General features: G+C 38.8%; 1 protein-coding gene across 1 annotated transcript in view; it reads right to left on the bottom strand.

Moving 5' to 3' along the window:
* Window positions 1–26,500, bottom strand: part of LOC136857149 (uncharacterized) — an 81,322-nt gene extending 54,822 nt beyond the window's left edge. The window contains exon 1 of the mRNA XM_067135567.2: window positions 26,362–26,500. The gene's annotated coding sequence lies outside the window, so the exon portion shown is untranslated. The remainder of the gene's footprint in view (window positions 1–26,361) is intronic.
* Between the last annotated feature and the right edge of the window lie 349 nt (window positions 26,501–26,849).

Raw genomic sequence — 26,849 nt, 5'->3', positions numbered from 1 at the left:
TTTATTCTTGTTCTCTGCAACTGTAATTTCGAGTCCCTGTAATTTTGAGATCCTCTTGAATTACTTTGATCCAATGCCCTCCTGTCTTCTTTCCCAGATTTCTCATCACTAGATGTCATAAAATCCTGTTTTCTGGTAATTGTAACAAGTGAAAAAAATACAAGAGATTCTTTTCTTCTTCATCGTGCTGGTAACTGAGTCAATCTCTCGATAAACAGGTTCATTGGGGAGGATAATAATAATCTTATTTTCTTGCAGGTAAACATGGCAATCATCCTCAGGCATATAAAGAAGACAGCAAACAAGGTGTCAGAGATTTTCTTAACAGCATTCCAAAATATACTAGTCACTACAGTAGGTCACAGAATCCAAGCAAACAGTACTTCGATTGTGACATGAATATTTCTAAACTCTACAGAAAATATCTTGACTATTGCAAGGAGAAGAATATAAACATTGTATCAGAATTTTTTTTTCGAAGAATTTTCGACACAGAAATCAACATAGGGTTTAAACTCCCAAAATCTGACACATGCAGAAAGTGTGACTACTTTCTAAAGCAGTTACAGGATGCTAAAGTTCAAGTGCTTCTGAAGAAGAAATACTGAAACTTGAGGTGGAAAGAAAATTGCATCACACCAAGGCCGATATGCCACGTGGTGGGGTACGGGCAATGGTACGAAGTAGGGGATAGCCTGTAAGGGTGAAGTATAGCTGGGACCTTGTGTGCCCCAGGACTGTTACGGTAGCTGTGAAGGCCTTACAGGAACCCTGAAAAGTAGCGGCTAACGGGGCTCAGGTGAAGTCCTTAACGGCAACTGAGGCAGAGAAGGAGACCTTTGATACGGCAAAGTTGGCGGAGGAGGCGGACCCATCCTCTTGGGATAAAGTTAAGAGGAAAACCACTGCCTTGTGGTGAAGAGGGATCTTCAAAGGCTAAGGGAGTCTACCCCAACAGAAAACAGAAGGCTTGGAGGCATAAGTGGCAGCCCCACCACCAAGCTTGGGTGCTGTGGGCCAATAGCTCGCACAACCTTAAATTACCTTATTACAGAAACATCAACAATGAGAAACCAGACTGATCCAAAGATGGTTCTACTACATAGGTCTGAGACCTAGAAAGTGACTAAAGCGATTACCTCCAAGTTGCAGACCTTTGTCAACCGCTGTTTAAAGAAGATTCTAAACATCTACAGGCCGGAAGTAATCTCCAATCATGAACTTGGAGAACGACGGGTGAAACCGAGATGGCCATACAGATAAAGCGGCGGAAATGGAAATGGATAGGACATACGTTGAGGAAAGGGAATGAAGCCATTCAGAGAGAGACACTGGATTGGAACCTGCAGGGTAAAAGGAGGAGAGGAAGGCCCAAACAAATGTGGCAAAGATCTGTACACATGGAGGCAATGGAAGAAGGCAAGGCCTTAAGAGATGTGAAGAGGTTGGCTGGCAACAGGATCAGATGGAGATGCTTTGTTGATGCCCTATGTTCCAAAAGGAACAACAGGAATTAAGTCAAGTAAGTCAAGACCGATATGGGACAGAGTAAGATAAAACAGCTTAGTGAGTTGGCAAAGAAAGACAGCAACAATCATGTGATTTCAATTGATTTTCAACAGACTCTGCCTACAACTAAATTATCAGTACGAGCTGCATTCTACTGTAGGAAGGTCTGGACTTACAACTTTGGGATTCATGACTGCTGCAGTGGTGTCTGTTACATGTACCTATGGAGCAAAGATACAGCTAAAAGAGGGACAGATGAAGTGGGAAGCTGTATTCTGAAATATCTCGAGATCGCTAATCCATCGGGCGATTATTTACACATTATAAGCGACAACTGCAAGAGACAGAATAAGAACTGGACAATAGTTGCTTCAGAGAGAGCATTTGTGGAAAGTAAATTATTTAAAAGAATAACCCATTGGTATCCACAAGTAGGACACACAAGATTGCCATGCAAAAGGGATTATGACAGCATAGAAAAGCACACCAGACATTGCAGAAATATTCATGATCTTCACGATTGGACCAGTGTTATTTCCGAGTCTTCTACCAAACGACCCCTTGTGGTAACAAAAATGAAGAGTGAAGACTTTAAGGATACTGAATGTTGAAAGAGCAGGATCATCAAGAAAACCGACAGTGATAACTTTCCTGTTCTTATCTCAGAGGCAGTATAGGCCTACATCACGTTCGATGAAAATGAACCCTTTTGTATGATAACTGCACAGTCCTATTGTCAGTTTGATGAACGAGAGATAACTATCAGGCATAAAGGAAGAAAATCTGATCTAAGCGCATTCAACCTTCCAGAGAAATACAGCAGGAAACTAAAAATCAATAAACAGAAACTGAAAAACATAAAATCACTTTTCAACTACAGTCCATTTTCCAATCAAGCTTCTTTCCAGGCACTTGAAGCTGATGACAGTGATGGAAACTGTGTGGAAGACTTTGATTGAGATTATTTTTAAAATTTTGAATTTTTAAAATTACGTGTTGCTATAATCAGTAAATGTTTTTTAATTTATGTTGAATTAAAATCAAACTATGATTCTTAAATTTGTGTGTTGAATTAAAATCAATAAATATAAAATGATGAAATCAAAATGTATGTGTTGTAATGTGTATTAGAAAATGTAAGGCTATTTTTTTATTTTTTTGCTATTTGTTTTATGTCGCACCGACACACAGATAGGTCTTATGGCAACTATGGGATAGGAAAGGCCTAGGAATAGGAAGGAAGCTGCCGTGGCCTTAATTAAGTTACAGCCCCAGCATTTGCCATCTTCAGGGCTGCCGACAGTGGGGTTTGAACCCACTATCTCCCGAATACTGGATACTGGTCGCAATCATGCGACTGCAGCTATCCAGCTCGGTAAGGCTAATATTAAAAGCCATAGTATATAAAATAATAGCATCTTTATAAATGTTATGAATTTATATACCCATGAAATAGGAAGAGAAAAGTACATCAGATATATTCATAAGCCAGACAAATATGCACAATGCTGAAAATTAAATAATATACAACTATTACAATTCACTGTATATTGGCTTTTACCACTTAAATTCTTGCATAACAAACCAAAGAAACTATTCATATTAACATTAGACAGTAATAAAACATTTCCTGATTTTAGGATTTTATCAAACTTTGAAAATGGTCTCCTGTAAAAAAGCATATTTGTGGCTTATGACTATCTCTGATGCAACCCTTCAATTCAAAAATGAACCAAAAGTAACAATGAATTTTTGAAATGTATATGATGCTGCAGACTAAATGGTTGACTTGACAGGGAGAAGATTATCATCATGAGACTCAGCCTCCTAAAATCAGTATTGTAAGCCAGGCTTAATTTATTTTTGAGTGTTTAGACCCAAAGGCATTCCTTCTTAGTCAGTATGGATAAAATAAACATGTTTAAAATTAAGAAAACCTTTCAGTAAAAGAATTGTTTGAAGGTGGAGGTGAAGGAGATAATGATGATGACAATGATGATAGTTGTTTTAAGGAGCAACATAAAATTATCAGTCCCAAAAGTTAATAATTTCATGTGGTTATTGCAAGCCCAGGGCAGCCCTTACAAGGCAGACCCTCCGACGAGGGTGGGCGGCATCTGCCGTGCATGAGAAACTGTGTGTTACTGTAATGGAGGATGGTGTTGTGTATAATATGCGAGCAACAGAGATGTTGGGGACAGCACAAACATCCAGTCCCTGAGCCAAGAGAATTAACAATTTAAGATTAAAATCTCCGAACTGGCCAGGAATCGAACCTAGAGCCTTCTGAACCTTGCTGACCATTCAGCCAGGAGGTGGACAGTCGGAGGAGGAAGATGTGTTGTGTAATAAAATTACTTCACATACTAACAGCCTTAAAAGATATAGAAGAAACAGACACAGGAGATAAATGCCTAACTAAAATATGCTTATTGCCAATCAAATATGAAAAAGTATACTAGAAAGAACAGTAGAGCATTTACAGAAAGAATGATCTTTATATTATCTGGGCATATTATGTTTAATTTAATTAAACATTTAGAATGAAGTTTAAAGTTCCTTTCAGTGCACGTCTGACATTTATTGACAATCTGCAATGTTCTGTGACTAAATAAGTCATTCAGTTTCTAGATTTCATTTTTTATTATGAACTTCAAATCATAAATATCTCCAGGACTTCAAGATGACTACGTCTTTTACAATTCCTCAGAAAAAGATATTATAAAAAATTACATGTCATTAATGACCAGGTCAATCTTTAGTTACTTGAAAACCTGCAATGTAAGAAGCACCATCATGTTACAATATCAACATGCCATTGCGTGAGAGGAAGTTGTATTGCAGTTCTAGTAGAATATCACACAGAATTTCTGGATACTCTTCTGACATATCAGTTCCCCCAAGAAATACAATCCACTCACTACATTACACCGGATACCTCCCCGCACTCCTAGTAAATTCAGGTCTTGTTTCAATATTTTGTATGGATTAACGCACTTCACATAGTTATGCCTGAATGTTGATATCCATTACATGGTGATGATAAAATCACAAAATTATACTGACTTCAATACTAATCTCTCTACTATAGTTGTACTACAATGTCAACCTTACAAAAGCTATACAAGACAAGGGTAACAGTGCTGTTGCTATGTCTTTCGGCTGTCGAATGCCACAGGTTTCTCACTTGCAGGTCAACTAAATGAAGGGGGAATAAGTAGTAATGTGAGAGGATTCAGCTATCTCTTGGGTATTGTTTAAACTACATCCCTAGCCTCCATTCACACAAAAAATAAAAAGATGAAGGACTCCACATTTTCTCTGCATATGCTCCACAGGCAATCTATGATGAAATAGACAAAGACAAATTCCGCACCAAATTTGACGACACCATTGGTAAATGTTAAAACAGAATATTAATGAGATAATCTCAACAGACTACAGATACAAGCACCATGGAAATCGCAATCACAACTACAGAATAAGTCTTGAAGATGGATGAATTCTTGTATTTGCAGAAGCAAATTTTTTGATCATCTGTTAAACATTATTTCAGAAATATTACCTTATCACAAACACCAGAGGTGGTCACTATAGTTAGATATATTTTATTTTGGTATAGAAGCAAGAATTTCCAATCATCATCAATACTAAGTTACCGTAATACCTTCATTGGGGTAATCACATAAATGGAATTGTACAAGGGCTGTTTTTTTAACCTCTGGTGAGCTGTAAAGAAAAGTCACATTGATATAACAAAATGATCTTATCACCAGAAGTTTCATGGTTTCCTACTTATTTTTCCCCATAATCACCAGAACAATTTAGGCATTTGTCGTATCATGACACCAGCTTTCCGATGCTCTCACCAAAGAAATCTGCCGCCAGTGAGGTAATGTTCGTCTGGACAGCCTCCTACTCCATGAACTCCACCAACAACAAAACTTTATAGTCCAAAAAATGGTAGCCATTGTTTTCCTGTTGCCCATTATCAGTTTAAACTTTTCTGGCTTGTTTGGAGAAGTAGGATGCATCCACTGCTAAGACTGTTCTTTGTTTTCTGGAGTGTCATACAGGACCCAAGTTTCATCGCCAGTAACAATAGACCTTAAAAACTCTTCCCCCTCACTATGGTAATGCATGAGGAACATTACGGCTGATGTCATTCACTCTGTTTTGTGATCATCAGTCAAAACTGTTGGGACCCAACATGAACGTTTCCAGTATCCTAAGTGCTGAGTCACAATTGCGTACAGAAAAGACCTTGAAATGTCTGGGATTGCTGTAGAACGTTCACTGAACATAAACCTCCATTTGTGGTGGACAAACAAAGAACTTCAGGAGGCTGTCCAGATGCACATAACCTCACTCGTGGCAGACTTCTATGCAGAGGGCATCAGAAAGCTGGTGTCACAATGCGCGATTATATGGAAAAATAAGTATGAAACTACTAAACTTTTAGTGATAAAATAATTTTGTTATGTCAATGTGTCTTTTTTTAGCCCACCGGAGGTTGAAAAATAAAACAGCCTTCATAAGTAAGGGTTATAAGGATATTTAGCTGAAACTCAACAAAATAACAGTCCAGCCAATTTGATATATGCTGCATGTAAGCTTAGGAAAGCATTATTTCTGATTATACTAGACATGTTTGCAAAATTAATAAGTGATTCAATACAAGACAGTTCGGGTTTAGGAAAGGTTATTCCACTGTAACTCAACTTGTACGGTTCCAGCAAGATATAGCAGCTATCTTAGATTCAGGAGGTCAAATGGACTGTATCGCGATTGACCTATCTAAGGCATTTGATAGGGTAGACCATGGGAGACTACCGGCAAAAATGAGGGCAATATCTCATTTTTTATGATGTTTTAGCAATTTTAAATTGTAAATATAATTGTACTGACTAGGTGGAACATTTATACTTTTATAATACCATATTGTTTTCCTTTTTTTACTTGCTTTACATCGTACTGACACAGATAGGTCTTACGGCGACGATGGGAGAGGGAAGGGCTAGGAGTAGGAAGGAAGCAGTCGTGCCCTCAATTAAGGTACAGCCCCAGCATTTGCCTGGTGTGAAAATGGGAAACCATGGAAAACCATCTTCAGGGCTGCCGACAGTAGGGTTCGAACCCACTATCTCCCGAATACTGGATACTGGCCACACTTAAGCGACTGCAGCCATCCAGCTCGGTGCCATATTGTTTTAAGAGGAAGTACAACTGGGCAACCATCTTCTATCAACACTAATCAGAAGGAAAATGGAGGAGATCCGACACTTCGAAAAATGAAGATATCGGCAAATGAAAGGAGGGGCCACGAAAGGTGTGAAAATGAAAGACTCCCGAGGCCTCGAAAACCTAATAACATGGGAGTCTGGAAAGAACAAGAGTTCACCAGGGAGGTCATAGGAAAGATGAAATCGAGGACACTGACACAAGTGGAAGCTCCCAAGACAGCAATGGGGTTAAGGCCTTTCCATTCCCTTATTTGAATAAATATTTTGAATTGGTTATCCTGAAAATATGAAAACTTGTAACATTCAAATTTTACTTTGGAACAATCCTTTTGCAACACAAAATTGTGCTAAAAAACACAAAATTGAGTAATGTATTTTTCCTTGCGAACTCTGGTATCATTCCATCCCCATGTGAAAAAAATTCAGTGATTCTCTAAAGACTCGTTCTGTGAAGTAATTGTAATTGTACCGATTACTTTTTGAAACAGTAATTAGTAATTGTAATTAAGTACATTTTTTCTTAGGTAACTGTAACCGAGTACATTTTTTTCTCAGGTAACTGTAATTGAGCCCAGTTACTTTTATTTTGTACTTTTCCTATCACTGGTTATGAGGGTATTTATTACTGAGGATGTAAAGGTGAGGGATTGTAAGTCTCTGATAAGACCCCAACTAGAGTATGCTTCCAGTGTATGGGGCCCTCACCAGGATTACTTGATTTGAGAACTGGAATAGAACGAAAGGAAAGCAGGACAATTCATGGGAGACTACTGGCAGAAATGAGTGCAATATCTTATTTTTTATGTTTTAGCAATTTTAAATGGTAACAATATTTAATTGATAGCCAGTACCCCTACTGAAACTGTTAGGATTTTTATGGATCTCCACAGCTCCCGTATAATCCTGGAGTGATGTTATGAAAACGAGCTGCTCGGCTAAGCGGAATGTTTCTAACTGTCCGTGGTGAGATGGCTTGGAATGACATTAGTAGACAAATAAGCTTGAGTGGGGTTTTCAAAAGTAGAAGAGATCGTAAAATGAAGATAAAGTTAGAATTCAAAAGGACAAATTGGGGACAAATATTAGTTTATAGGAAGAGGAGTTAGGGATTGGAATAATTTATCAAGAGAGATGTTTGATAAATTTCCAACTTCTTTGAAATCACTTAACATATATTTTTTTTGCTAGGGGTTTTACGTCACTCCGACACAGATAGGTCTTATGGCGACGATGGGATAGGAAAGGCCTAAGAGTTGGAAGGAAGCGGCCGTGGCCTTAATTAAGGTACAGCCCCAGCATTTGCCTGGTGTGAAAATGGGAAACCACGGAAAACCATCTTCAGGGCTGCCGATAGTGGGATTCGAACCTACTTAACATATTAGGTAAACCTGTTAGGGAATCCGCTACCTCGATGACAGCCTAAATGCAGATCAGTGGTGATGGATTGATTCATTGCAGAACTCTGTGGTGTTTGATTATTTGCCCAATATTGTGGTTACGCACTGCAGTCAGTTATTAACATACTGCCTTAAATGTGTCCGTTTCTAGTACAGTATGGTATTTCACTAAATTTTAATGTGTTACAACATCATTCAGTAAGCCTGGTTCCTGGACAGAACCACAAACACCAAGGTCTTTCTATTCATGAAAATTTAGCAATAATAGGATAACTTGAAAGGGTGCATTCATGCCTAATACCTGCACTGAGTACAGAATCACAAAACAGACTGCCTCCAATATTAAAAACGAAAATATACTGTTGATATATGTGCTAAAATAAGAAATGTGAATGAAGCGAATGAGAAAGTCCACTGAGCACACCTGAGATGATGCTCACGCAGTAGTGACAGGTGACAACTATGTGACCCGAATCGCGCCACCACCCTCCTTTATCAACCATATGGTATTGTTCTATACTTTTCAAACCTTCCTTTCTATCGCACTTATTTTTAACTACGAAAACACTGCTTCACAATCATTTATACCATATATCACTTCAGTTTCCCTATACAGCTCATCTATCCTATCGAACTCCCTTGGTCAACTCTTGTTCTTTTCCGACCCCAACGGTATTAGGTTTCCGAGGCCTGATGCGAGGCTGACGTATTTGAGCACCCTCAAATACCACCGAACTTAGTCAGGATTGAACTTGCCAAGTTGTGGTCAGAAGGCCAGCGCCTCAATCGTCTGAGCCACTCAGCCCGGCAGATCAACATGTGTTAAGATATTCTGAGTAACATTCTCTGTGAAAAGTATGCCACTTAATGTGAAAAATAAAATATTAAAGTATTACGTTCTAAATTCTTAAAAAGGATGTAAGTTAACGCATATTCAGTGATCTGAGGCTTCCCATGGTCTGCAGTTAGGACCAATGATCACCTGCAAATGATGAGGTCGTCGGAGATGTAGTGGTACACCAATTTGTCACCAAGTGAGAGAGAGAGATAACAGAGTGGACATCAGACGAATCAGGGATAAACATGGTAGAGGAATATTTATTTTATTTGTTTACAATTTGCTTTACATTGCACCGACACAGGTAGATTTTATGGCGACAATGGGATAGGAAAGACGTAGGAGTGGGAAGGAAGCGGCCGTGGCCTTAACTTGCCTGGTGTGAAAATGGGAAACCATGGAAAACCATCTTCAGGGCTGCTTGGAATGAACCATCTGGTGATGACGAACGTACAAATTTAGAAAATACCAAAACAAAATAACAATAAAGAAAGGACAGGACAACATATGTAAATCCTTAATGGCTGGCAAACATGTATTACTTAATTGAGAGCCAGTACCCCTGTTGAAACTGGTTAGGAATTTTACGTATTTCCACAGCTCCAGTACAATCCTAGACCTGTAGTGTTTAGTGTGGATAAGAGCTCGAGCATCTTGGAACATGATATTGTGACCCATTAATAGGGTGTGCTCAGTTATTGCTGACTTGTCTGGCTGGTTGAGACAGATATTTCTTTGATGTTCCTTGATGCGAGTCCCGATGGACCGGCATGTTTGGCCAATGTATACCTTGCCACAAGTACAGGGAATTTTGTACACCTCAAGCTTTTAGGCAAAAGCAAGGACAAATTGCCCCCACTATTACACCCTGGGGTGTAATGTGAGCGTCGGCTAGAGAAAATATTTTAATGCCATACTTGGCAGGCTTGCTGGTCATGAATTGACAAAACTGGCACCTTCCCCTGAAGGACTCCAACATTTCATCAACTGTAACATACTCACGAGCGCTGTAGTTTGATATATCAGATGTAACTAGAGACAGTGAATTAGATATTTCTAATTATGCGAGTGATTTTGACAGTGCTTTTGGTCCTTCTATGTCAAATCGTGGACAACAATCTCATGTGTTGGAATACAACCGACACTCGGATGCACACAAGTCGAGTATAGATAGCACTTGTAGTATGTAGTAGGTACAGATACAGTGAGAGACTTCCCAAAAGACAATCCATTTCGTAATTTAAAAGTTTGAGTCGATATCTAGAATAGTTTCGGCGTTACATGAGTTTGAGTGCAGCAGTGTAAATTTATTCTTGCAGGCTTGAACTATTCCGTCAACAGGGACTAGTAGCCTCCGTTCGGACCCGATCACCAATGTGTTAAAGATAAGGGACTAACTTTAGTTGGAACAGTTAGAAAAAATAAGACAGGAATTCCACCAGTATTCGTCAACACGAAAAGACCAGTGCATTCAACCATGTTTGCTCATGGCAAGGATATGCAACTTGTATCATATATTCCTAACATGGGGAAAGTTGTCCTAAAGCTATCTAACATGGATCGAGGTGAGGACAGAGATAAGACAACAGATGACTTGAGCAAATTGGAAGTCATTCAGTTTTACATGACAAAAGGAGGAGTAGATGTTGATGGCTTGAAAAGCCTGTATACTGTCACCAAAAAACTAACAGATGGCCACCGAGAATCTTCTCCACTCTTTTAGATATTGCTAGGTTACATCATATTGAGATTAAACACAGACAATAGAGCGCCAAGAAGAAAATACATGAAAACGTTAACATCCGAGCTTTGTAAACCACACCTCGCCAAGAGCTACTACTGATGAATTATACACTACAATAAGTCACCAGATCCAGGCGGTATGAGGATAACGCCAATAGCAAGCAGTACACCAAGAGAAGAGGACGGGAGAAAAGCAGAAGCGTGATTTCTGTCCTAAGAGGAAATATCGCTTCACTGTAACATCCTGTGGAGATCGTTCGGTGGCTATTAGCAACCTCAGCCATGTTATGCTTCAAATGCAGAGGTAGAGTGCCTGACGAGGAAATGGAGCCAGTATGAAAATGAAAACCAAAGCTGGCAGGTAAGGAGGAAAAGTGCTCAATATTTAGAAATACTGTATCTTTTCTACTGAACAGTGAACTATAGTATTGAAACATTATTGCGAAACAACATTGTAGTTAGCCGTTTTATATGATTGTTGATTCTTTGTGCTGTATTCCTACCTGCCAACTTTCAAAAAGAGAAATCCGGAAGATCCTAAAGCGGAAAATTTTTAACAACACGCACGTGCGTCTCAAAGTCTTGCGACATAATAAAAAAGAACGCCAAGGGGGGAGATTATAAACAAGACCAATACAAGTCAAATATATGTTATATATCAGAAAAATCTTACTTACACAAAGTTACATCTTGATGAGTGCTCATCTGTTTTCACTTAACACTGGGAACACACTCAGTGATCGTATAACATAAGGAAATTAAGCAGAACATGCCTCCCTAGAAGACTGATAATATTGTTTCTTAGTTGAACTCATTATGAACACCAATAAAAATACTAAATCGCTTACAAATTCGTCACACAATTCCACGAGTTTCAGAACTACCGCCATCATTACTCCAGCCCGGTCGATAAGACTTCCACACATGTAAAACGACTGTCGTTTGTTTACAAGCTCGCGGCCTTCTTGGAAAGGATGTTTCAATTGGTGCTCAGTGCTGCCAACCTCTGTACTTAGGAACTAATGAGTGAGTGGGGCTTCGATAGCTTGTGGTGGTGATTATTGTTACACGATTGGTAAGTTGTTGACAAGACCAGTGATATAGAGACAAGCAAAGGGGGCCCAGGTTAGAAGCCGCGAAGTGGCCCTAGGCCTCTAGTTTCGTGCAGTGGTTCTTGCCGTGCGGATGTTAGGATAGGATCTGGACAAGACCTGTGATATAGGGAAGAGCGCTTTTATTGTGCTGGGGTTGGTAATGGATTATGATTAACATTATTGAAGGGAATGAGAGCACATGCCACTTTACATTGGCCAATAGAAATGCAAGTAGCAACTTCAGAAATGAAAATGGCGTGTTATACCCTTTATTAGGTTATAAAAGTAAATGTACTTCTTGGGGCGGGATGGTGGCTTCCTGGACATTGCAATGAACACATTTTTTTTTTTGCGCGTCGCACCGACACAGATATGTCTTACGGCGATAATGGGATAGGAAAGGCCTAGGTATTGGAAGGAAGCGGCCGTGGCCTTAATTAAGGTACAGCCCCGGCATTTGCCTGGTGTGAAAATGGGAAACCACGAAAAACCATCTTCCGGGCTGCCGACAGTGGGGCTCGAACCCACTATCTCCCGATTACTGGATACTGACCGCACTTAAGCGACTGCAGCTATCGAGCTCGGTGTGAACACATCTATCCTCTAAGACGGACTCCAAGTAAGATTTCATTAATTTCCACTTATAACATTAGAAATATGTTGTCAACCGGTCGGGAGTAATACCGTTATACCGTCATAAATTCACAGCCTGCTACTTTTCACAGATTTATTTCCTTCAAATTCACAGCCTGCTAATTGTCTGGGGACATCTCAGTGAAAGAAGTAGCAGTTGAGGTTAAACAGGTGACAAAAGCACGGTGATCGTTGATAATGTGATTATCGATACATTTATTGGTCGAATTTCAAACGCTGCATCTCGTATTACCAGCTACTATCGAAAGTCAAACAAAACTGATTTGACAGCTAAAAGCGAAACCAAGTGCAGATATTCAAAATCCGTACAATAACGTTCATCCGTACAACCGTAAAACACACTCAAAATCCATAGGCTACATTTTATGGAAAAACTGGAATACTTGGCAGGTATGTGTATTCTTGAATAATATTACTCTAAATACAAGCAGTCAATCAAAGTGAGGAAATATCTCACTTGCGACCACTAATTTGACAATAATATTGCCTGCATATTCACTGAATTGCAGTACTTTTGATAAACTGTACATATATTGTTTAATTCTCCGGCAAAGGTATTTATTTCTTACACGGAAATGTAACATATACTTCAGTACAGCTAATTAAATGAATACTAATGCTCAAACTAATATTTTTATAGCATACTTGGAAGTTATGAAGATGAGGCAAAATCTCACCCGCAACCACTTACTTCTAAGGCAGCAAGCAACCACTGCGGGTTAATTTCATAATTAAATAAATAAATGTACATTAAAAACAAAAATATATCTTGGATATAATTTCCCTTCTAAACAGCATCTATACATATAATAAAAGTAAGTGGGAGAGATGTTGGGATTTATTACACCGTTACTAGAAAACAGCTCAAGATATTTCAATGAAATTTGGCTAACATTCACGTGCATTTTATCTTAACCCTACAAGTGCCAAGAATCGATTTTTTCGACTCTTCCGTTTGCTTTGTAGTGCCAGGGCCAAAAAAAATTGACTCTGACTACGTGAGTGTTTTCAGACATATAGGGATATCTTTTCGCAATTCTTGGAAGCAGACAGTGACGAGGAAGTTTCGTGATTGCGTTTAGTTAAGTTAGTACTCTAATAGGATATGTATTTCTGTTGTATTTACATGTTGATGATGCATGGGCCATGTGATCATAAGTAGTTTATTGGAAGATGAGAGTGATTTTAGGGATGTGCAAGACAGTGAAATTAATAGCAGTGATTTTGTAGAAGATAACAACAGCATACATGATTCTACGGATGCCCAAGGAAGTGGATTTAGGGATGTCCAAACATTTGAACACCCTGATGATGAAGATGATGATATACCACTGCAGGTACACCTCAATAATTGTATTGTTAATTGTAATCCAGTTGATCCCATCAGTGATACAATCAAGTCATTCAGATGTCTCATGGCAGAAAGTTAGTGGACCAGAGCCTGTAAAATATGGTATTGATTTTATGCCAAGAAAAACTGACTTCCAAGCTAACATCCCCAGAAATGCAAATGCCATACCTTATTCTGATCTCTTTTTTCTTGAAGAATTGTGGGGGATGATAGCTAGTAAAACAAATCATTATGCTGCTGAATTGTTAGTAACAGCATTCAGATTATCTGGAGAGACAACCTCACAGCAGACTGAAAATGTTCAAATCTGTAAACAAGGAAAAACTAAAAAAGTGGTTAGGTATTATTTTGAACATGGGTTTAAATCCCAAAAAGGATGAAAAGAAACACTGGGACACTAGATTTTCCCAGTATATGCCATTCTTTTCAAATGCAATGTCCAGGTATGACTTCTAATTAATTAACAGAGTGGTACATTTGAATTCAAATGTCACAGCAGTCCCAAGGGATGAACCTGGGTATGATTTTTGGCACAAGGTGAGACCATTGCTAGACTTCCTAAATTCTTTGTGGAAGAAATTGTATATTCCTGCACAGGAAGTCTCACTAGATGAATCCTTGATTGGAATGAAAAATAGTTGCTTTCATACAGTACATGCCAAACAAGAAACATGCTCGATTTGGCATCAAAAAGTTTGAACTGTGTGAAAGGAAACTGGATATGTGTTGCATACTGAGCTGTACAATGGCAAGTACTTTGTTGCCTCAGGTGACCCAGATGATATGGCACAGAAAGTAGTTACTGAAATTGTTGGTAAATGCAGACTATATAATAAGGGGTACCATTTGTTTACTCACAATTTCTGTACAAAGTGTCAGTTGGCAGATATTCTCCATCAGAAAGGGGTCATGCTCACAGGTACAGTCCAAGCAAATTCTAAGGGCCTTCCTAAAGAGCTCAAGAAAACAAAACTGCAGTTGGTGATGTCCTGTATATAGCCTTTCCATTGCATGTCATGCTGAAACTATGATGGTGAAGCCAAAAATGGTAAGGAGGTATCCAAACCATTGCATACTGCCAAACACTAGAATAAACACATGGGTGGAGTGGACCTGAAGGACCAGAAGGTGCATCATGTTGCTGCAAAACACGCTACAAGGAGATACTGGAGTAAAAATCCTTCAAAATTTGCTTGACATGACAATGCTGAATTCGTACAAGTAGTGGAGACACTGGCAAAGAAACCAATCCCAGCTATATCTAATATTTCTCTGAAGCAATCACCTGGACCATCTGGAGACAGTAGCCATTACTATGCGAAAACGCCGGCACGTCAAGAGCGAAAGTGTGCGGTATGTGGTGCAACAAAAAAGAGGGGAAGATCATCACACTGGTGTCCAGGATGCAATGTGGAAATCCATGAGAAGTGTTGGGAACAATTAGAGCACTATCACAGACCAAAAGGACTTGAAAGGAAGTTGCCATATGACTAAAGGCTAGGGACCTAAAAATTGTTGAATCTGGGGGTAGTGTTCAATTTGAATGTTCTTCAGTGTTCAGGACACAGGTACACAAATAAAAAATAAATTTAAAAAGAAGACTTCTGTCAAAATGTTTTTAAATATATATCTTGTATTGATGTTGCAAGCAATGCACAAACATTTCTCTTTAAAATGCTGTATCATTCATAAAAATGTGCCCATTAAAAGTGACTAAAATTAATTATTATTCCAACAAGTAATTTTCTACTTATTCGCCTGGTACTACAGACTATACTGCATGGCACTTGTAGGATTAACCCTAGAACACAAAACCTCGTAAACTGTCTTTGCTTGCCACATTCCTGTCCACTGTAGTACCTTCCTAACTCATCATAAAGTTGTTGTGATGAGTTCTATTCGGTGATCTGCTCTTCGATGAGTAAAAAATTCAATATTGAGTTGTAAATTTTACAAGCTTTTGTGTTTACATGGTGTAATTACGGGAAGGTAAGTATTCAGTATAGAATGACATGCAACTTATGTTTGTGACGTAAGTAAACAAGGCACGTATATAAACTCACGAGTGAAAATACCAGTCTTTTTCCCATTTTAATTGTTTTATATAAGTATCCTAAGAGTTTTGTGAGAAAATTGCACGATGCTTCAAGACACTGAGGGAGAAAGTGATCGTAATAAGTGCTGACGAAGAAGAGGACAATATCGAAATAGACAATATTGTACCAATTGATACTGATGACGAATGTGCAGAGCAGTGAAATGAACAAAACAATACGAAATCCTCCGAAGATCCAGAAGCCAGTGAAGATGAGCATAAAATCCTTTCTGAGAAATCCAAACATTATCATCCAGCTCAGTGAAGCACTTACAAGACCACTGATGGAGAAAAGACTTGAAATCCTGACCTTGCAGTCTGATCTCCAGATAATTATACGAAGAGGTTTAGAAGTTAAAAGTGGACACTCTCAAGTGGCAGCTGGATCCAGCGACACAAAGAGGACAATTTGCCACATGTCCTTCTAAAAAGAGGCGAATGACGTCGCATGACGTCGCATTATAATCAGTGTTCACGGGCGTACTGGAAAGAACACCATGTAAACCAGTTTGCAAATTACTCCCGATGAATGAAACAGTTATGTGCGATGTTTCTGTGGACCTTCACAAGCATAAGGAGGACCTAGCAGCTACTATGAAGTGATTAATGTCGTGTTGCAATTAGTCTCAGAAGGTGGCCAACTGCAAATAATATGATGACAATCAGTGGATAGATTATTCCCAACTGAAGAAAATACTGCTGTGTGTGATATTTTTTAATATAGTGACAGGTATGCAGCAAAATAAAGAATGGAAAGGGCAGTCGTAAATATATGAAGGTTTTGTGTTTATGTACTCTTAACGTAGGTTTTGTGTTCTAGGATTAAACAGTAGGCTATATAAACTGTATGTAGAGAAATGTAGAGAAATTTGGTAAAACAAACACTTGATCCTAATCTTTAGAAGTTTTGGCATTCCCAAGTGATTGCAGATGGACCAAGAACCATACGGAAATTACTTTTCGACCTGAAGTAAATCTACAAAAATCTTAAGCTCACAATAAGTATTACGATTTCTGTATCTACCTCTTACAGAACAACACTTCTTGAAAATAACCTACCCTGTAGGTGAGTAAATTCCATGACAATGAAATGCCTTTACAGGAAGTACAGTATTTTGAATAAATATTATGATATTGTCTGTAAATGCTTAACAAATAAATAAATCGTCCAACACACTGGCATACCATTGGAGGCGTGTAACTCCACTTCAGAGGCTTAGCTTCTCTCTATGAGCTTGCCTTTGTACTGTTGTTAACAATATTGTGGTCATTATAATTTTATTAATCAACATAGGAAAACAGCTTTCAGCAGATTATTGGCATCACCTGATTTTCCTAAGCTTGCTGTAAGTGTACTCTTCGAACTAAATGGTCTATTAGCATCCTCGGCACCATGCAGCCTTCTTGCCTTATACACAACATTGCTCTTTCCTTAGGCCTCTCTCCTGATTACATTTTCATAACCAACAAACTATTTTATTAACTCTTTTGCCATAGTCAGTGGTGGTGGTGATTACTGTTTGAAGAGGGAGTACAACTAGGCAACCTTCCTCCATATAACACTAATCAGAGAGAAAAAATGGAAGGTATCCGACACTTCGAAAAATGAAGGTATCGGCCAAAGTAAGACAAGGGCACGAAGATGAAAGACTCCCTAGGCCTCGGAAACCTAATACCTTTGGGGTCAGAAAAGAACAAGAGCTGACCAAGGGAGGTCCGACATGATAGACAATAAGTGACGAGCCTGGCACAAGTAAGTGGAAGCAGGACTCAGCTAAGGGCCCCGTGATCACCAACCTATGGCTCCACCTAGGAAAAGATCAAATCTACCCTGTAGGACAGCTAAGGCACAGAAAGTTAGGACTGTGCCAGCAAAATGAAAGCGAGTTAAAGAAGAAATCTCTACTTAACAGCCTGTGAACCAGAGGAGCTGCTGCTCGAGATGCTCAGTCTTCAAAAGAGAGACTTTATTCAGGTATGCCCATTCATTATAGTCATAATGTCAATTGATCGACAAAAATGTGCTTGTTGGTGGCATTATTTAAACACTAGCAAGATACCTGTGCTTCGCTACGGTATTATACTGAAATTTATAAATGAATGCTTAACATTTTATATAAAATCCGCCAAAATTCGCGATCTGACTCGTTTTCTGACAGGTTACGACAATGTTCCTCCCATTTTTCAATCTTTCTTTCCAGCTATCGATTTCGTACTTCCCAAGCTAGCTCCAAGTATTCTGCCTGGTCAGTTGGGTCCTTAATCTTTGCCATCTTTTCCTATAAGCATTTTTAATATAGATGAAATCCTTGAGGATATCCGGCTCATCGTCTTGGGTGCCTTGGCGGTACTGAATCCGCAGCCGGACTGCATTCGTAGTCATTATCCGTCCAGGAACCGTTTCCAGCGCGGTCCGCATATTTTAATGACGGTCCAGAATATTATTATTATCATTTTTATTATTATTATTATTAGGGTGGGTGATTAAGTTGTATTTAGGTTATTATTATTATTATTATTATTATTATTATTATTATGTTCTGGATCCCGCAGCAAGATGCAAGACCGCTACTTGGCGGTAAATTACATCTGCTGCCATTGTCATTCCTGACAATGTGACCAGCACCATTGTTGCGCGTAGGCAAGTGCACAGTATTTCTGGCGATACGAATTATGTACTTCCGTGCATCATTGACCTTATTATAGAGGTGAACAATTGCACGGTCAATATCATTCCTATAGTTTATTTCAAACGTGCATAAATTTTTATTTATATGCCAGGAGAATCTACTGTAATCTAACTTCCAGTTCTCCAAAGGAATAGATGGCTCTTAAAAACGAACCCAAGAAAGATAAAAAATGATCGGTATGATCAGAATCAAGTAGTACATTATGAAAAGTATAATCAATTGATTTCAACTCCTTTTCACTCCACCGTCGTAAAGTTGATTCATGCCCCCCAAAAAGAAGACGTGTTTCTTTATGTTTAAAGGAGATTCCAAATACCAATGTTCACGTCTGTTAACTTCAGTCTTGAGATATAAGTATCCCCATAAAAAGAATTCACTTTTTTCTCTTCCTTTCACACTCCCCCCCCCCCCCCCCCCTGTAACGAATTTTCTGGAAAAAAAATACTTGTTCCTTTATTAGTAAAGGATCTTCTAAATACCAATTATCACAACTCGAACATCTTCAGTTTTTGAGATATTTATCCTCAACAGGAATGAAACTCCTTTTCACCCACGCCCCAGGTGATGATTTCCCCCCCAAAAAACGCGTTTTTCTTTGTTTTAAAAAGAGATCCAAATACCAATTTTCATGTCTGTAACAACAATAGTTTTTATCAGATGCAAGTATCCTCATATTCTTTACTTTTGAAGCAGATTCCAAATACCAATTTTCACATCTGCAAAATCTTTCATTTCTGAGAAACAGTATCTTCATACAAATAAGTCAACTAATTTTTCAACCCCCCCCCTTTAAGCAGATATCCGAAAACAAAAAAAATATCTTATTTCTTTAAGGAGATTCCAAATACTAAATTTTATGTCTGTAAAATTCAGTTTTTGAGATATCAGTATCCTAATTAAAAGAATTCAATCCCATTTTCAGTCACTTTCACCCCCCCCACCCCCCACTCAAGTGTTTTTTCCAAAAACAAATAATACATGTTTCTTTATTTTTAATAGAGATAAAAATGCCATTTTTCACTTCTTTTCCAAAAACAAAAAATACATTTTTCTTTATTTTTAAAGGAGATCCCACACACAAATTTTCAGGTTTGTAATATCTTCAGTTTCTGAGATATAAGTATCCTCATTAAAGGCATTCAATCCCTTTTTCACTGTAGACATGCTCATTTTAAAATTTCACCCCCTTTTTAGTTCCGAGTGGAGTTTCCGAAAACAAAACACCTATGTTTCTTTACTTTTACAGGAGATTCCAAATACCAATTTTAACGTCTGTAACATTTTACGTTTCTGAGATATACTGTAGATATAGTCTTTCTAAAAATTCACCCCAATTTGTCACTCCTGTTCAACCCCCATTCATTGAATTTTCCAAAAACAAAAAATATATTTTTCTTTATTTTTAAAGGAGTTCCCACACACGAATTTTCAGGTCTATAATATCTTCAGTTTCTGAGATATAAGAATCCTCATTAAAGGCATTCAACCCCTTTTTTACCCCTCCTAGTGGGATTTTCCAAAAAGAAAAAAATGTGTTTCTTTATTTTAAAAGGAGATTCTAAATACCAATTTTTACATCTGTAAACTTCTAAAGTTTTGAAATATAGATACATTCATTTTAAAAATCCACCCCCTTTTTCGACAGAACATCCAAAAATCCTCCCTTAGTGAATACCTACGATGAAATACAAATGTATCTTCAAAATTTTGTTTCTTTATGTCCAGTAGTTTTGGCTCGGCGATGATGAGTCAGTTAGTCAGGACGGTTTTTTATTGAGAGAGAGAGATATATTTCCTGAACATCGTGTGCAATAACCAGTTTAGTCATAAATGGTTAAAAACTGACAGTGATAGCCTATATTTGTTACATCTTGTATGTAAACACGGGCATTCCAGAAATGTAAATAAAATGCAATTGTTAAAAATGAAGCCATACTTTCCAGTATAGACTCAGGTAATATAACTTTAATGCTTTCCAGTTTGCCGAACACTCATTTTCATAACAGCTACAACACTATAACATACCTCCAGAGCAAAATTCAGGTCTGTAAAGGTAATACTAAACAGTTCGTTGAGTAGGAAGGTAAATTGTTAGAACTCTGCAGTTTGACAGACTGAAAAGCATTTAAGGCACATAAAATGCATTCTTTATGGTTGATGCTCGTTTCATACCCTATCAGAAATCTAAATTTTATATACCTTTTCTACCTCCAAAATTCAGGTCTGAAAGGGTGAGCACAAAATAGTTCACTAAATAGGAAAGTGAAATGTTAGAACACTGCAGCAAGCATTTATCTTTTACATCAGGATGAAATACAAGTGCTATACTCTGGAATCACTAACAGTATTCTCGGTGTATAGCTGCTACTTACAAGCAATTCTTAAGCTTTGCAGTTGTCAGTGACAAATGCAACATGAGTAAACTATGAATTACTTTATACAAAGCAGTTACAGTTTATATTCTTGTTCAATACGACTCCTTTTTATGTAGGCTATGTAGCCTCACACATCAAATATTATATCAGCATGTATGAAGTATTCACCATCAGAATGTTGGCCTGCAGGATAGGAGAGGTGATGGCATACAACTTCTACAAGGGCTAATCAACAAAGACTGAGACTGATTTTTTTCACAGATGTTTATTACTCCATTTCAATGTTTACATGATCTTTTTCAAAGTAGTCCCCTCCTACTTCAATGCACTTTTTATAGCATCTCTGCCAGTCCTTGAACACATGCTGCAGACCATTCTTTGTCAGATCCTTGAGAATCGCCTCACTTTTCTTGAGCACTGCTTCAGAGTTCTCAAATCGAATGCCCCTAAGCTTTGCCTTTAGTGATGGGAATTTTTAAAAAAATCACAGGGTGCAAGATCAGGGCTATAAGGTGGATGTGGTACACAGGTAATGTTGAATCAAGCCAGAAACTGCACGACTTGATTTGCGACGTGAGGCCGTGTACTGTCACAAAGTCGCCACCCAGTCCGAGAAAGCTCCGGTCGTTTCTTTGCAATGTGCTTCCTCAGTGTAGTAAAATACTGACATGTATGCTGCTGTAACAGTAGTGTGAGGGGGAATTGCATGCTGGTAAATCATTCCATTACAGTCATAAAATGTGATCACCATCACTTTCCCTGCAGATGGAACAACTTTTGCCATTTTTGGTGTTGGAGAACCTGGCGATTTCCACACTGTGCTGGCTTGTTTTCCTTCAGGATCATAATGAAGCAGCCATGACTCATCACCGGTGATAATCGATTTCAAAAACTCATCCCCTCCATCAGCAAAGAGACGCAGCACCTCACAGCTTATCTCCATTTGCACAGTCTTTTGTTCGGGACACAACAGACGTGGAACCCAACGGGCACAAACTCGGGTCATATGGAAATGATCGTGCATCATCGTAAAGACACTGCCATATGAAATTCTCAACACTTCACTGAAGTTACGTAATGTTATCCGTCGATCCTCACGGACAATCACAGCAGCTGTGTTGATGTTGACTTCAGTCACAGCAGAAGCCGAAACACCAGGCCCACCTTGCTTAACACAGACAAATCGGACTTCTTTGAAGTCCTTGAACCACCTAAACACTGTTGCACGAGGTAGTGCATCTTCACAGTTCACCATACGCTTACTTTAGCTTTCCGTAAGTTTCAGCGGCTGTATGGTTTAAACGAAAACAGAATTTGATTGCACTGTACTGCTGCTCCCGCGCCACCTCCATTGTCTGGTATGCGAAATGCACGTAGCGTCTACACAACAGAACATTACTACCAATCTACCGATATGAGAGTGCTGCCACCTATGGACATTAAACATAAAAACCCGCTCTTTACAAATATTTATGTTACAGATAGGAAACTATCACGGAAGCTACAGGAAAAAATCAGGATATAGGAAACTATCGCGGAAGCTACAGGAAAAAAATCAGTCTCAGTCTTTCTTGATCAGCCTTTGTTATCACTAGATTGCGAAGCAAAAGCCTGGATTCAATTCCAAACCTCTGTGCAGTATTCATATGAAGTGAGATCTAATGAGATTGTTGGTGTTGATTCATCTGTCAGATGGGACATTAAAGATTGACCCTATGATGTTATTCAATAAAAGTAGGCTATGTCCCGCCACCAGGTTTCACACTCTCCCTATCTCAGATGTGGATACCCGGTACACAAATGGGGCTGGTTTACCTCTGCAAACTGTGACTGTGGTGTCTCCTGCAGACTCTCCACCACATTGTTTATCTCTCAAGATGTTGCAATTGCTTCCCAGACAGTGAAAACTAGTTGGAGAGAAGTAGGACAGCAATGTGATATCATTGCTCTATCATTTCAAATTATAGCCTACTCTTTTTTGTTTCAACTCCTGTTAAGACGAATCACTTGGGCGCTTGGTAAGACATCATGGCACTTGTGTTGGGGTACGCAGGTATTGATAATGGACCCAACCAAAATGGGTTTTATAGATCACTCATCAAAATCAAGGAAACCACCGAGGCGCACAGCAGTTAACCTCGAAAGGTCCTCTTTCAAAGTTATCAATTTATGGAAAATCCGGTGAAGCAGTCTTCAGTAATCAATATACTGTACATCTAGTTGATGACCCTTCTAAGCAAATACAAGGATTTGACCTTCCCAGACATCAGTGAACGAGCATCAACCAGATCCAAAACCGGACAAGGCAGACGTGAATATCTGGTACACAAATGGGGATGGGCTACCAGACTGTCCACCACATTGTTGCTGACTGTCCTCTTCGTGCTTTCAGAGGAACGATAACGGACATCCATCATACATCAGTTGAAGCAAAAGAATGGGTCAGAGAACTAGACCTAGAATTGTTGTACGAGCTTGTGACTGTGCACATTTGTCCACAAACTTTGTATATATGTAAATAACTTCAATTCATCATACGATAAATACATTATTATAATCTTACACCCAGATGTGCAGATCACCCATGAGCATCACATAGAAAATCCTGCACCAGGTGAGCCAAACATGTCCTTTGACACTCCTGGCACTAAATAATAATAGAAAGGTGCACCCAAAAGAGTATACAAGTAGTGTGTCTGTTCCTGGTTGGCACTTGTCCATGATCTGTCCTGCATTGTCTCTGTGCTGTAGAATTCCAGTTCAATGTCTGATAATTTTATTTGTCTAGCTGCTAGGAGTGTCTGGTGTCGGCATTTGGCAGGTGTAGTTGAAGTCTGATGTCTTCTGTATAGAACATCTCTTTTGCCAACTCGTATACAAATCTTGAAGGTGCGTACTTCCCTACACATATACAGTGTTTTATAAATCTCAATTTGATTTTTTCAATTCTCTCGAGGTCTCTCGTCTCTGCACATTAATTTTTCCCATATTAGTTCAATGGCATATATTATTACGGGCAGGACTGTGGTATCAAATAGCGCCATAGCAGTGTGCAGGTCAGGCGGTTGAGAGTCTTGAGACCACAGGTGTCTTTAATGCCAGCCCCGTCGTATAGGGGTAGCATGCTTGCATCTTACCCGGAGACCCCGGGTTCGACTCCCTGCTAGGTCAGGGATTTTTACCTGGACATGAGGGCTGGTTTGAGGTCCACCCAGCCTACGTGATCAGAATTGAGGAGCTATCTGATGGTGAAATAGAGGCCCTGATCTAGAAAGCCAAGAATAACGGCCAAGAGGATTCGTTGTGCTGACCACACGACACCTCGTAATCTGCAGGCCTTCGGGCTGAGCAGCGGTTGCTTGGTAGGCCAAGGCCCTTCAAGGGCTGTAGTACCATGGGGTTTGGCTTTACAGGTGGCTTTATTAGACATTGATGTCCTTGCTTCTAGGCCTATACGATATCTGAACGATCATTCTGATGTCTGCAAGGGAGAAACATGTCAGGGAAATATTATATCAAGATATAATAGAGACAGCTAAAAACAGAGAAATAACTGTGGAAATGAATGAAAACATGGACAGCATCAACAACAACAGAGATCACAAGTGTTATTTTTAAAAAAGTTCCTGGCACTAAAAGCCACCTACTAAAAAAAAAAAAAAAAAATCATAAACTACTTTAAAATTCATGCACCATATCAACTGTTAACGAAAAATTATAACTGGACAAGTATTCTATGTTAAGGAAACACTTGGCTCCTCATACTGCAATATAGCAAAACAAATTTTGCTGGAACATGACAAGGCCCTCAGCTTGTAGAGCTCAATGAGCTGGAAGAATAATGGCTACACATACCCTACAGTACACAGCACACGTCTGTAATCTATCACATCTGATATCATCAAAGATGATCCTAGTTTATGAGAACAAGAGAATGATCCCAAGGGAGAGTGTGAAACCTGGTGACAGCACATAGCCTACTCCTATTGAATAACATGAAAGGGTCTGTTCAAGGCTTAATGTCTCCATCCGAAAGATGAATCAACACCAACAATGTATTATCGGCACACTATCTCAGGATAGATTTACACCCTAGAGCTGAATTGGTAGACCTCGGCAATCTTCGAGATTCATACTGGCAACCCCTTGAAACACAAACTATGAATCGCTTATGCATCGCTGTGCGACATCTGGGGTACACTTTATGTAGTAGTACTGTTGTTGTTCACACAGCAAAGCCAAACTATAAAATTCATGCTAGGAACAAGATTCAGCATCGAGAAATGTTATATAATGTTTGTGCGACACAGTTGTTGGCTTAAGATAACGGTTTAGAAACTTCATATCGATCGATCATATTATCGATTCAGTTCAGATTTCATTTCCATTCAGTTGGCAGCACTACCAGAACCAGGAGAGCTCCCTCCTTACTCCTCACTCCCGTACACAAATGTATCCAGAAAAAGTGTGCTGATAATAATTTGTTCTCACTTCATATGAACACTGCACAGAGGTTTGTAATTGAATCCAGTCCTTGATGGACTATAGCGAGGAAAAATGAAAAACTATCATTTTACGAACATTTGTGTGTTTTACCTCAGTAAATAGGCCTACATAACCTATTGCAAACGACCAGTTTACACTAGACAGTTTATCTCTCAAGATGTTGCCATTGCTGCCCACACAGTGAAAACTAGTTGGAGAGAATTAGGACAGCATGTGATATCACTGTTCTATCATTTCAAATTATACTCTTTTTAATTTCAACTCCTGTTAAGACCAATCGCTTGGTAAGCCATGGTGACACTGATGTTGGGGTATGCGGGTATTGATTATGGACACAACTAATACGGGATCACTTATAGAAAATAAGAAGGATCACTTAAACTGCATAATAACGTTTCTCTATAACATTACGGGTTCCATACATGTTCAACAAGAATGAAATGAAAACAGATATATCTTCCACGCGGATACAACTATTATCAAACCATAGGCGTACAACTCCACTGCTTTGAATACACGTACAATTCCAACAAATTGGGTTATAAGAAAGGAAACAGAGGAATAATGATACCCTTCAATGCACATATTACCAAACTACCTTGACCTTGACTGAACGAAAACAACACGAACACAATTAAAGCACACACTACGTATTCGAAAAACGTATTCTATACAACACTGCCCCTATTTCAACTACTAAATTAGCTGATTACGACTGTCTTGGCGTCTGTTTTGATCTGATAAATACAACGATTTTCGACAGTTCTTGTCGCCACATAACCAATTATCTTCATTACACAAAAATTCACCACTGACAAGAAAGAAGACAAGATACACTAAAGAAGTGAAATAAACAAAAATCTTACTTCTTTCTTTTTATCAAACATTTTTCCACAATGGATACAAATTCCCATTCTCATTTCCCAAGAGGAGAGACTGAACACGCAATTCCACTCCAGGTAAGAACAAATGCTACGAAACGATGCTAGTCAAAGAGAATGATGCTATATAGTTCAGGCAGTGGTTCAGGCCGCACATTACGACACGCAGTTAGAAACAAAATGAACCCGCGGTATTCAAACATTTACAAACATTTTATTTCAGCTATTTTTCTGAATTCATTACTAGCGAATGGCGAAAGTGAAAATAATGTTACAGGAAGTAACTTTGCAGTGATGCTTCGGTACATGAGATGAAATACGTATAAGTAATCTCTTCAACAACCATACCCTTTATTCTCCAACACGATTTTTGTTTTTCACCCGGAGAGACATAATTTAATTTAATGCAGCCAATGGCCATGGGATAGGCGGAGAGACATACCGGTAACGAAAATGTAAAATTTGCGTTTCCT

The sequence above is a fragment of the Anabrus simplex genome, chromosome 1, assembly GCF_040414725.1.
Source record: "Anabrus simplex isolate iqAnaSimp1 chromosome 1, ASM4041472v1, whole genome shotgun sequence".
Lineage (NCBI taxonomy): Eukaryota > Metazoa > Arthropoda > Insecta > Orthoptera > Tettigoniidae > Anabrus > Anabrus simplex.
The sequence above is the reverse complement of the archived record's forward strand: the minus strand, read 5'-3'. Positions and strand labels throughout refer to the sequence as shown.